The sequence below is a fragment of the Zea mays genome, chromosome 9 (genome assembly GCF_902167145.1).
Source record: "Zea mays cultivar B73 chromosome 9, Zm-B73-REFERENCE-NAM-5.0, whole genome shotgun sequence".
Taxonomy (NCBI): domain Eukaryota; kingdom Viridiplantae; phylum Streptophyta; class Magnoliopsida; order Poales; family Poaceae; genus Zea; species Zea mays.
Genome location: NC_050104.1, coordinates 122932594 through 122946623, shown reverse-complemented (window position 1 = coordinate 122946623; position 14030 = coordinate 122932594). Strand labels below are relative to the sequence as shown.

General features: G+C 40.7%; 1 long non-coding RNA gene across 2 annotated transcripts; it reads right to left on the bottom strand.

Annotated features, from left to right (window-relative positions):
• Nucleotides 1-377: 377 nt before the first annotated feature.
• LOC103638963 (uncharacterized) lies at nt 378-11408 on the bottom strand. Of its 2 annotated transcripts, XR_559133.2 has the most exons (5): nt 9635-11408; nt 5104-5210; nt 2937-4930; nt 1776-1927; nt 378-758 (listed from the first exon to the last, which is right to left on the bottom strand). It is a non-coding gene; the product is annotated as an uncharacterized lncRNA (long non-coding RNA). The 2 variants fall into 2 exon arrangements; XR_002265190.1 differs by lacking the exon at nt 9635-11408 and having other exon boundaries at nt 5104-6041.
• Between the last annotated feature and the right edge of the window lie 2622 nt (nt 11409-14030).

The following is a 14030-nucleotide window of genomic DNA, read 5'->3' as shown; positions in this document are numbered from 1 at the left end:
CAAAGTTAACAATAGTAGTATTGTTGTTAATCTGAAACAATGAGCATAAATGACGGCATACCAAAGTTAACAATAGTAGTATTATTGTTAATCTGAAACAATGAGCATTGCAGCACGTTTCCAAACCAAATTGTCCTACCACTTGCCTGTAAGTAGCTAATGAAAATCTATACAATGTGAATACTTATGTTGTCTATAATAATCATGGGTCGTTGTGACTATTTCTTTTATATTGAATATTTGAATGACATGTTCTACTATTACAGTTTGAACATGTCTTGTTATGTCATGTCTATTACCAAATTGTAAAAGCAAATGAATTATATTGAAGACAAATTAAAATTAAAATTCAAACTAATATATATGGACATGACAAACTTGTGTGTATTGGGGGTATTTATTGGGGTATGAAGTTTATATACACGCATGCTTCCGGTATATAGAGGTTGATGCTAAAATGATAGTTGAAAGGATTAGATGGTAGTATGCTTTCTGTACGGTGCACTTGCACCTGCACAACTTTTTCTCTCACCTGCTTCTCTTCATTCTTCTTCGCTTGTCTTAATTCTTCTTTCTATGTCTACAGTTCAACACAAAGTGAAACACCCTTAAGTGAGATTATTACTTGTTAGTTCGATATCTGTTTCCTACGCTCCATTTGAATCATTGCTTCTAAGTCACCATCCAGAATTGTAATATTTGAATCATTGCTTCATTTGCTTGTCACATCCACCGTGATCTTGAATACAACTCCTTGACTTCACGCAAAACAAATTAATATGGCAAATCAGCAAACTGATCGTTAATACGAAAAAAAGGAATCATTACCTGTACTGTATGGCAAACCAAAGTTAAATACAATTGGACATATTATGTTACATTTTATGATTTAACTTTAAATATTGTTATATGAAAAATCTTCAATTTGTTACTAGGTTTCTTAAAGAACAAAGACGTAGATAGAGTCTAAACTTTCTACAAAATAGTTTCTTGTAATTTCATTATGATGTAAAAGAAATCTATTTGTTTGACAGAGGGACTTTGTCATTTAATCCTTTTAATGATGTTTTCTTTGCAATAATGCCATGATTGGTCCTACAAGATCAATGGCGGGATCAGGTAGAATAAACCAAAATAGGACAGTTCCAGGCATTCGTCCCTTTCCTCCGCCAAAAACGACAATTTTTTCTTTTCTTTTTGGCTCATTCGGGCTACCAACTGATTTCTAGACTTACTATAATGAGATGGCTAAAGTCCATTTCCTAATGGGATGTGCTGACCCAATGCCATCAATTCCAGAAACAAAAAAGGTGAGCCAATCTTTACCTAACTAGAGCTCACTAAATCAGTTAATCAACTGTTGTTAGGCACTTTAACTATCTGAATATAATCGCTTGATGATGGGTATAAGTACTCATCAACATTAATTACTTGGTTTAATCATTTTAGATATTAAGACAACATAACCAAGGCATACTCGGATTGTCACAGATGAGTTAGCTGTTACCCAAGCTAATGGAAACATCATAAGAGGAAAACCAATAGGAAAAGACCACCTCAAATCAGGGAGGTTTCAAACATTAGAAATTGAATAGCAAGGCCCCAAGGAAGATAGATGAAGGAGCGAGGAATTCAGTGCACACAAGAAATGATGTTGAATCAAAACAAGATGATATGGCAATAAAAGTGGTTTGTCCTAACGTGGGCAATAAAAAGGAACTACATCATATATCACATTGGACAATTTAAATGAACAAAGGAAGTTTATAACTTACCAGATGTTGTGCATGGTGTTAAATCAAGCACATTCTTCTGTGATATGAATTCATATCCCTTAGCCTCAGCATCTCTACCAGTTTGTGATGGCTCAAGACAGCACAAAAATCATAAGCAAATGTCCTAGCTGGCTTTACCTAAGAAATTCAGTCTATTGCAAAAATCAGAAAATATCATACATCACCTATGGACATTTTAGCAACAAAACAAATCTCTAAACAAGCATCCATTTTTTGGTGAATAGTAAAAAAACTACAATGGCCATGATTATTAAGGATTAAGGGGGACATACTACTCGTGCAGCCACATGCAAGAATATGGAAGGCAAGTCTGTAAGGGCTAAAAAACTATGGTTGATCCACATAAAAACACGTTTTGGACAGTGGACTCACTCAGAAACGACAATAACAAGTCTGAAGCACATGATGATAGTAATAGGGAAATCTTAAATGGAGTCACACTCCAGCTGGATCATAGGGCTAGCAATGAGTTGCTGCCGAGAAGCATGGCCACCAATGTACCACAGGTGCCCACTCAGCAAACTGACGCTATGGACATAGTCATGCCATATTCCCCCAATGATGTCTGTGAGGGATTATTTTCCTGCATGCCCTGACATAAACATCCCAAGTGTTCGAGGAAAAAGTGTGCATCCCATTAATATTTCAAGTGTTTCTCATACCATAGAAGCATTTGAATTATGGTTGATGGATGCCGGGGACTGAGGGGTGGTGCTATGGCTGGACATATTATGTTACATTTTATGATTTAACTTTAAATATTGTTATATGAAAAATCTTCAATTTGTTGCTAGGTTTCTTAAAGAACAAAGACGTAGATAAAGTCTAAACTTTCTACAAAATAGTTTCTTGTAATTTCATTATGATGTAAAAGAAATCTATTTGTTTGACAGATGGACTTTGTCATTTAATCCTTTTAATGATGTTTTCTTTGCAATAATGCCATGATTGGTCCTACAAGTTCAATGGCGGGATCAGGTAGAATAAACCAAAATAGGACAGTTCCAAGCATTCGTCCCTTTCCTCCATAAGTATATAGTTCACTTGTCACATTTATATATGAATGAAGAACTTAAGCTAAAGTTTGTGTTTTATATAGTTTCGTGTTATTTGATGATATTCAAGATTTCAGTAACTTACCATACGTAAAGAGTATCTTTGCGAGGGTAGTTGTTAAGTTCCCTAGGCGTCATGATAGTCAACACTTCATCCTACAGGATATTACAGTGAGTTACTTCAAGCTTTAAAATAGAGTCAATATAGTCATGTTGTTATAATAAAATTCTTTGACTCATACGACCTGTATTCCCATATATCTAGGGATCCAAAATGGAAGCAATTTCAAGCCACAATAATGTTCCACGGTTCGATGCCTTACTCACACAAGGATGCACATATACATTGTATAGAGTGGGATTCTGTCTAAATAGGGAGGAGATTCAATTTCGGAATATTGGACATGGGCTAGAGATCGGACTCATAACACAAACTATTGTGGAGCCATTCATCAAGCCAATCCAATTTCCTCCATTTCCAAAGTATATTATGCCATTCCATAAGGTGTAGCAACAACCGCATAAGTCGTTCATAGGTAATGATCATTCCTTCCATATGGTTTATATGTATAGTATTAATGGCTGATGTATAAGTTATTCAAAGATAACTAATCACATGTGAATTGCTCAGACATTATTGGCATAGTTCTTCATTTAGAGCCATTAAAGCATATCGGTGGAAGGCCGTATAGAGAGGTTGTACTAATGGATTCCAGGTGACACTAATTTATAGCTACATTATTTTTTGAAAGTATTAAGTAATTGTTAGGTCTTATTCAGACAACATTAATGTTTTTATAGGTGGGATCTAATCGTCGTGGGGGTATGGACTAACCTCTTGCAAAGAAATGCTCTACGATGGTCGTTAGCTAGAGTTGACAATAACATAATTATTGGAACTATGCTGCATCGTAACAATAAACACAGTAATTTCTCTTGTACCTAAAATCTTTCAACTTGAACTCAATTCTTATGCTTATTTATTATCCTAACAATAAGATGCTTGGAAACCTCGGATTACAGCACCGTTCATTTCAACCCAGATCATCACACTACATACCACTTGAAGAGTGAGTGGTTCTTAGAATATAGTTATAAACTATAGCTAAAATTAAAATGATAATAATTTAAAATAACCATCTTCTTACAAATTATGTTCTAAATTGCAGCTATTCGACGTTCGTTGATTCAAAATCCAAGGCGTCGTACGTTGACAGATTTCTTGAGAACAGACGGGCACATCTCACAACTGTGATATCTGATTGAGACGTGTTCTAGCTTGTTATAGTAGATACTTTGTTAGTTATGTTTTAGATGAAACTTAGTAGTAATGATTTGTTCTCTATTTGTATTAGTCGTGTGTTCGGTCTCAATGGTGATCACTTTGTATAAAACTATGTGACCTTTCTATGAGCTAATAAATAAGTTCACCATCATTAGTCTTCATTCATCTTTCTTCATCACTGTTAGCATGGTTCTTGATCTATACAAGCCTATGTCATTTGCATTTAGTCCATCGTAATCCATGGACTGGTAATCACAAAACTATTGAAAACAATATCCGCTTATGAAAGATATGTGGAAAGTGCGGTAGGAACGACATAATGATGATAGTGTTACTCAATAAACGAAACAAATTACAAGTAATCTACAACTTGCAAAATAGAAATTATTGTTATCAACAAGGCTGCAAGTTCACAGCACAAGACATGTCAACTTACAAGTAATCTGCAACTTGCAAAATAGAAAATATTAGAGAAAAAGTTGAGGTCTACTTACAAATGAAGGAGTCAAGGCAAGCTAGACAACTCAGATGGGATTTGTAATGAGTTAATATTCATGTGACTAAAAGGTAAAATTGGAACCATAATTATTTACTAATTTTACAAATCAGAAGCATCAGGATGGGCAGAAAATAAAGATACTCGACACTTACAGATGTTTAATTCTTGTTAAGTTGGCAAAAGAGTTAGGTATGGGCCTGATATGTTGTTATCTTTTATTTGTAATCTGTTAAAGTTCATCAGGTAACCAATCGCATCAGGCAAAGATCTAGATAACTGGTTGCCATTCAAAGTTCTGCAAGATTGTGGATGTGGCAATTAGCATTGTATGTAAAGAGACAGTACATAAAATCTCTTGAAAATAACAATTTATACAAGTTAGTAAAATATGTTAATGCAATAGTTATTCTTAGAAAAGAGAGAAAGAAACAGTTGCAAGATCATAGTATGAGAGGTGATTTGACTTACTACAAATTGTTCTGTTGAAACAGAAATAGGTTGTCCCTCAACTCCGTTCTCTCTTACATGTCTATAAATTGCAACAAGTCTAGCTTCATACGTTCTTCCAGTTTCACCTGTACAAAAAGTTGGTTCGGTTAAAAGATGACATTAAATTCAATTATTCAATGCATAGGAGGGCATAAAAATTGGGTAAACATTCATATAGGTTGCTTGTTCACTGGGGGTGCAAGCTTAATCAGCCACCATGGATGGTAAGGGCAAGCCTTCTCTCTTTGTGTTCCCACTTTGTTACTTATATACATCCTTGCTTCATTACACACTTCTACTCGACCAGTTTGCTCCATTTCTGTTATTTTCTGTTTCCATAAGCCAACTCATGAGTCATGACCCTACTAAAGCATTCCACAAGATCGTGTGCCTTTTGATCTTTTGAATTTAACAAACAGACTGCACTGTTCACCAAGGAATCATCTGGACTAAGGCCCAGAGCTCATAGAGGAAGCAAAGAAGGCTGCCAGACATGTTCATTCATTGGCTGTCTGATGTGCCTCCTTTGGCATTACAGATGCGTCCAGTTTTTATATAGCCTTTTTAAGAAACTTGTAAGTCCACACAAGTTTTCGTTTAGTTCTAAATTTGTGATTATATGGAAATTAAATGCCAGCATGATTTCTGCAAGTAAATTTTCTTTGTTATTCTTTTGCCTGATCAGCTGTAATGCATCGTGTATTCCCTAAAATTATAGCCTGGGATACAGTAGTTTAATATGAAATAAGTATTGATTCAAACGATCCTAACAAATGATATTTGAGTACTAGCAATATATAAAAAAACTCGACCAGGGAGGGAATGACCACCCTCCTGATATTAACATTAATGTCGGGGACCATAATTAGGGGTACCCCCAAGACTCCTAAACTCGGCTGGTAATCACCATCAGCACAAGCTGCAGAGCCTGATGGGCGCAAGTCAAGTCAAGGCCCCGTCCACTCAAGGGACGCGATCTCGCCTCGCCCGAACCCAGCCTCGGGCAGGAACAGTAGACCCAGGCGAATTCACGCCTCGCCCGAGGGCCTCCTCAAGCAACGGGCGCACCCTCGACTCGCCCGAGGCCCAGCTCGGGCAGGCTTCGCAGTGAAGCAACCTTGGCCAGATCGCCTCGCCAACCGACCGTATCGCAGGAGTATTCAATGCGAGGATCGCCTGACACCTTATCCTGACACACATTCCTCAGTCGACAGGGCCGAAGTGGCCACAGTCACTTCGCCCCTCCACTGACTGACCTGACAGGAAAACAGCGTCGCCTGCCCTGCTCCGACTGTTGTGCCACCTGCCAGGGTGAGGCTGACAATAGCTAAGTCCGGCCTCAGGCGCAACAGGAAGCTCCGCCTCTCCCGACCCAGGGCTCGGCCCCTGCCTCGGCCTCGGAAGGTGGTCTCCGCCTCGCCCGACCCCAGGGCTCGGCCCCTGCCTCGGCCTCGGAAGATGGTCTCTGCCACGCCCGACCCCAGGGCTCGGCCTCAACCTCGACCTCGGAAGACGGTCTTCGCCTCGCCCGACCCCAGGGCTCGGCCTCAACCTCTACCTCGGAGGAGTCACCGCCTCGCCCGACCCAGGGCTCGGCCTTACCACGCCACAGGGGGGTACATCATTACCCTACCCCTAGCTAGCTCAGGCTACGGGGAACAAGACTGGCATCCCATCTGGCTCACCCCGGTAAACAAGTAATGATGGCACCCCGCGTACTCCCATGACGACGGTGGTTCTTAGCCCCTGTAGGAAACGGGTGACGCCTAAGAGGGGGGGGGTGAATTAGGACTTATAAAACTTTTACTAAACTAGGCCACAATTAAATCCCTAGAGCAAAACCTATGCAAATAATCAAAACGACAATGAACAAACTAGGTTTTGTCTAAGTGTTGCTATCTCTACCGCAAAGGCTAAGTTTCAATCTACACTAAATAAGTATGACTACAAGATTGAAACTTAAATGCTTAATATAAATGCGGAATGTAAAGAGCTAAGTAGAGAAGCAAACTCTCGTGGATGACGCCGGTATTTTTACCGAGGTATCCAGAACCGCGCAAGGTCCCGACTAATCCTCGTTGGTGCCCCTACGCAAAAGGGAAGCCCACGCGAGGGCCAAGCACCACGGTCGAGTAACTCCGTAGAGAGCCGCGAGCCTTCTCCACGCGCAAGTGGTGCTCCGCTTCCGGCTCCTCTCGGACGCTCCCCGCCGTCTCCACTATCGAGCTTCCGGCCGAAACACCGTGGGCCTCGTTCCCTCCGGTACACGGTGGCGGCCGTGACACAAACGCGGTTGTCACGGTCTCGCAAGACTCTCGCCCCACTCGTGTCACACCCGGATTTTAGGGGTCCAAAACCCGAGCGCGAACATAATCACCAGGTGTGCTGGGACCAAGTCTCACACATATGATGATTCATGGCACAGGATCGAATGTCACATCTTTACTACATAACAGGAGTTCTATACAAAATAAATAAATAAATACATTATAAGGAGACAACGGTCCAGCAACCAAAGTTGACTGGGAGACGACGGCCTAGACCTCTCACGAACACATCGCAGCATCCTCCAAGCGCCTCATCCTGCGGTACCTGTTCTTGACCTGTGGGGGTGTGAGACAGCAAGAGTGAGCTCACATACGTTCATCGCTCAACAAGTTGTGGGGAATAATGTGTATGAACTCGCCAAAGGTGGGAGCTCATGTGAAGTGTAAGGCTTACCAAAGAGGATGGCTGAAGCTGAGCATTGCTTTTAAAGTTGGTCAAAATTTTATTAGCCATTACTAAGTATAAGTAAATACCAACCCAATTAAATAGTAGAACAGAAGTAACAACATCACCTGCGATGCAATGCATATGACAAATTGAATTTAAGTTCCATAGATTAATCATGTGAGGGTCCGAGCTGCTCATGACCGTGAGCACGGCTAGTATACCAGTTTTACACTCTGCAGAGGTTGCACATCTTTACCCACAAGTCATGTTACCCATCTGCCAAGGGATCACGACTTCCCATACACCTCTACCGAGGAGGCGAGGCAGGGTAACACTACGAGGCCTTTACAAAGTTCCACTAGCTTCAGAAAACCCGCTACAGTTTATAGGAAGCTCCAATGCAGGAATCCCTTGCAGGACCGCCATCGCAGCAAAATCCTCCCGAGGGCCTCCCTACACTGACCACTCCCCTACTGCCCTTGCCCCTTTCGGGTAAGGTAGTCCTCCACTAGCTTTCCTAATTAATTAGCCAAGGGCGTCCCATTAAACCCTTGTGGTAGCACTGTTTTCCCGGGTGGTCGCTCCATGTTCCAATTAACATAATGATCTTATCATGAACAGTGATAATAAACAGATAATAAAAGTGTGATCATGAATAATGTATCTTCATACCCAAAACCACATAAAGCACTAGCAAGTACTACCCAAAAAGTTTAGTGGTAAACAAGGTATAAAGATACTCAAACTAGGGTAACCTATTGGGTCCCATCAAAATTAACCTATGCAGATCATTATGATTAATTAGAACATGAGTGGGTAAAAAGAAGTGATCAAGGGCACAACTTGCCTGGGACTTGAGATTCCAGGTATACCAGGATGATCTTCAGGTGACTCGTAACCTCGCTGCTAGTCGTAGCAATACAGACAAACATGGTATAGGCAAAATTAATATTACACCAAATATAAGAACAAATTGTATAATAATAATCTACACGTTGCTACGAGATCGTAGGAACAAGAACCACTAAATTCGGAGCTACGGTTATGAATTTCCGAAATTATTTAGTGCTTAGAATAGATTAATCCAAATGAACAATTTTAATTCAATCTTCATGGCTAACTAGTGTTACTGGTTGATAGACAATATTAATACAAAATTATAGGAACTGAAATGACTCAATTTGGAGTTAAAATGAATTAACTATGAATTTTACAAGTTTCTAGCATTTATTTTCACATTAAAATCATTTTCTAAATTTATTTTTCTGATTTTTCTATCTCTCTGGACCGCGCATCAAATTCTGTAAAGTACAGGGTCCCCTGCGCAAATGTTCTCAACACTCAGAACCACACCCGCATGGACCACGGGTTATTTTCTAGAAAACAAAGGGGCTCTTTAAGAAAAGTGCACGGCGAAGGGGTAAGATCTATTTTGAGCCGTTGGATTAGACACCAAGGACCTAGATGAAATGCTCACTTTACCGAACCGGTATGCCATCAGGGCCCTTGGATCTCGGATCTACGGTCTAGCTTCCATCGCCCAAAAGGGGATCTGCGATTTGATCGTGGCCGTTCGGATCGCATCCTATGGCCCCGGCTTCTTCTACCCTTTCTTCTAATCTTAACCGTTCATCACGAGGTCGATGGCCCTGGGCTCGCCTTCTTCCCCTTACCGATGGCCATGCCATCATCTTCTATCTACGGCTCGGCGCACAGGATCCTCCCCGACAGCTCCTAGATCGCCACACCGAGCGCCAACATAGAAGATGCAACGGAGTGCGGAGGGGAAACTCACCGTCGACCGGAGCAGAGTTGACCGACCGTGGCGCTTGGATCACGGCGACGCTCTAAACTCCGATGTCCAGTCCCCTCGCCATGTGGTCGCTCCAGACCACGGCTCAGCCGAGCACAGGTGACCGCGCAGAGATCCCAAGTCCGGCGAGCTTCACACCCCGCGACATCGGTTGTCCAACCTTCTAGCGCCCACCGGTGAGATCCCTCCTGAGCGACCAGCCGAGGCCTTGTGGCTTCACAAGCAGGCTACAGCGCATGGTTTTCTCTCTCTCTTCCTCTCGATTCTCTCTCGGCTAGCACCAAAAAAACGTTCCTGGAAGATTGCAAGCTCCCAGCAGCGGATGAGATAGTGCAGGGAGTCACGGGGGTTCGGTTTTAATACTCAGGAGCTGGTTCAGTTGGCATCTGGCAGAAATTTCGGATCTCAACAACCTGCTCCTAATCGCAATGAGCCCGCCCGCAGAAACCGCATGCATGGACGGTTACCTGATTTGATTCGTACGTAACAAACTATGCATGGATACAATTCTAGAGAATAGGGCCCACATGATAGTCTCTGTAGAGCACAACAACCGCTGTGACCTGTTAGCGCTGGGGCCCATGGATATCGTCATGAAGCAGCCGATAGAAAGAATAAAGAAATAAGAAAAGGGTTAAAAAAAATCTATGCACGCTCATGCTTGCATGTCGAGTGAAATGGTCTGGCCATTTTATGGTTAGCTCGATTTAATTCTCTCCTTTCTCTCTTTTTTGTCTATTTTTAATTTCTTTACTAAAATTTAATTCTAAATTCGAACTGCATTTTGAAGTTTAAATCTAAGTCAAGTGCACATTTAAAGACCCAGCATGATGCACAATTTATATATTTAGATAATTATTATTTGCCTTAACTGGACCCACATTGTTGATATGCAAAAATATAGTCACAAAATCATATAATCAAGGATTCTATTTTATTTCTAAGATTTTGGGTATTACAAATCCTACCCCCTTAAAAATAATCTCGTCCTCGAGATTAGCAAGAAAGGGATATAGAAAGTTTTTTTTTACTTTTCGTTTTCAATTAGTTTTAATGCTTCCAAAAGTTTCTCTTCATTAGCAAGTGTGGCTAGAAAACATGTGCATATTATGTTTTAGCTAATAAGTAAGATTTAGAAAAGCTTAGGATAAGAGAAGGTTAGGCAAGAAAAACTTCTATCCTGGATGGTGGATCTTGATGCATCTAGAGATCTGGTTTAACTTTTATCCTTGACGATGACTCTTATCCTTTCCTTGATGAGGTTGATCTTCTTCGTAGTGGTGTCTTGGATAAGATAGCTGTGGGTAGGGCAGGCTATATGAGGTAGGTCAAAATCCCTGTTGGTTAAAACAGAGGGGTTATGTAACTATCGAGTGGTTAAGGTAGTTGCATATGGCAAGGTTGTTGTATGTGGTCTAGTCTAAATTGGAATCTTAGTCCAACTTGGATTAAAACATATTTATAAGAGTAGGATCCAATCTTATTTTACCAGTATTATCTAACATGTTTGTCCATTAGGTTAGATCCGATCAAATTAGATGGGATCAGAATTAAATTGGTGTAATCAGATTAGACTGGATAAAGTATACTTAATTTAATTTTGGAATAGATCGTGTTTGTTACGACATTATGAAATAAGCAAGGTGGTGGGGATAAGTATGCTTATTAGAACAAGATGTATCTCTAAGAATAGGATAGAATCTTTTGAGATTAGTCAGATCTATTAAGATAAGAAAGAATCTTTTAAGATAAGAGGAATCTCTATGAAATAGATACATTTTAATGGAGGATAATCTAAGTTGTGTGGTTATCTTATGAATTTTATTTATGCCTATATGTATATGCAGATGTAATTGCGGACATTACTCCATAATTCACCACACTCAATCAAAGATCTAAATCAAACAGATATCATAAGAACAAACACTCAAGCGCATAGATATCTATAAAAAATAGTTTTATTTTTGTTCCTAAGAGTAGGTCTCCTATTCCTAAAGTCACTTTAGGCACAGGGTTTCAAAGTATGAAATCCACTTTTGTCTTTAGAAGGAACATGGTAGAATAATCAGAGCAAAGCGGAAATAGATGAGAAAGGATTGAGATAAGTTTAGAAAAGAATCAGAGTAGCAAAGGTAAGGTTAATCAGAGTAGAACAGTAGAAGATGAGATTAGATCAAGAAAAGTATAGAAGAATCAGAGTAAGGTAAGTAGGTAAAGGTTTGTCTATTTCTATCTAGGTTTCGTCCTACAGTCAACATTCCTCTGATACCACTTCTGTCACACCCGGATTTTAGGGGTCCAAAACCCGGGCGCGAACATAATCACCAGGTGTGCTGGGACCAAGTCTCACACATATGATGATTCATGGCACAGGATCGAATGTCACATCTTTACTACATAACAGGAGTTCTATACAAAATAAATAAATAAATACATTATAAGGAGACAACGGTCCAGCAACCAAAGTTGACTGGGAGACGACGGCCTAGACCTCTCACGAACACATCGCAGCATCCTCCAAGCGCCTCATCCTGCGGTACCTGTTCTTGACCTGTGGGGGTGTGAGACAGCAAGAGTGAGCTCACATACGTTCATCGCTCAACAAGTTGTGGGGAATAATGTGTATGAACTCGCCAAAGGTGGGAGCTCATGTGAAGTGTAAGGCTTACCAAAGAGGATGGCTGAAGCTGAGCATTGCTTTTAAAGTTGGTCAAAATTTTATTAGCCATTACTAAGTATAAGTAAATACCAACCCAATTAAATAGTAGAACAGAAGTAACAACATCACCTGCGATGCAATGCATATGACAAATTGAATTTAAGTTCCATAGATTAATCATGTGAGGGTCCGAGCTGCTCATGACCGTGAGCACGGCTAGTATACCAGTTTTACACTCTGCAGAGGTTGCACATCTTTACCCACAAGTCATGTTACCCATCTGCCAAGGGATCGCGACTTCCCATACACCTCTACCGAGGAGGCGAGGCAGGGTAACACTACGAGGCCTTTACAAAGTTCCACTAGCTTCAGAAAACCCGCTACAGTTTATAGGAAGCTCCAATGCAGGAATCCCTTGCAGGACCGCCATCGCAGCAAAATCCTCCCGAGGGCCTCCCTACACTGACCACTCCCCTACTGCCCTTGCCCCTTTCGGGTAAGGTAGTCCTCCACTAGCTTTCCTAATTAATTAGCCAAGGGCGTCCCATTAAACCCTTGTGGTAGCACTGTTTTCCCGGGTGGTCGCTCCATGTTCCAATTAACATAATGATCTTATCATGAACAGTGATAATAAACAGATAATAAAAGTGTGATCATGAATAATGTATCTTCATACCCAAAACCACATAAAGCACTAGCAAGTACTACCCAAAAAGTTTAGTGGTAAACAAGGTATAAAGATACTCAAACTAGGGTAACCTATTGGGTCCCATCAAAATTAACCTATGCAGATCATTATGATTAATTAGAACATGAGTGGGTAAAAAGAAGTGATCAAGGGCACAACTTGCCTGGGACTTGAGATTCCAGGTATACCAGGATGATCTTCAGGTGACTCGTAACCTCGCTGCTAGTCGTAGCAATACAGACAAACATGGTATAGGCAAAATTAACATTACACCAAATATAAGAACAAATTGTATAATAATAATCTACACGTTGCTACGAGATCGTAGGAACAAGAACCACTAAATTCGGAGCTACGGTTATGAATTTCCGAAATTATTTAGTGCTTAGAATAGATTAATCCAAATGAACAATTTTAATTCAATCTTCATGGCTAACTAGTGTTACTGGTTGATAGACAATATTAATACAAAATTATAGGAACTGAAATGACTCAATTTGGAGTTAAAATGAATTAACTATGAATTTTACAAGTTTCTAGCATTTATTTTCACATTAAAATCATTTTCTAAATTTATTTTTCTGATTTTTCTATCTCTCTGGACCGCGCATCAAATTCTGTAAAGTACAGGGTCCCCTGCGCAAATGTTCTCAACACTCAGAACCACACCCGCATGGACGACGGGTTATTTTCTAGAAAACAAAGGGGCTCTTTAAGAAAAGTGCACGGCGAAGGGGTAAGATCTATTTTGAGCCGTTGGATTAGACACCAAGGACCTAGATGAAATGCTCACTTTACCGAACCGGTATGCCATCAGGGCCCTTGGATCTCGGATCTACGGTCTAGCTTCCATCGCCCAAAAGGGTATCTGCGATTTGATCGTGGCCGTTCGGATCGCATCCTATGGCCCCGGCTTCTTCTACCCTTTCTTCTAATCTTAACCGTTCATCACGAGGTCGATGGCCCTGGGCTCGCCTTCTTCCCCTTACCGATGGCCATGCCATCATCTTCTATCTACGGCTCGGCGCACA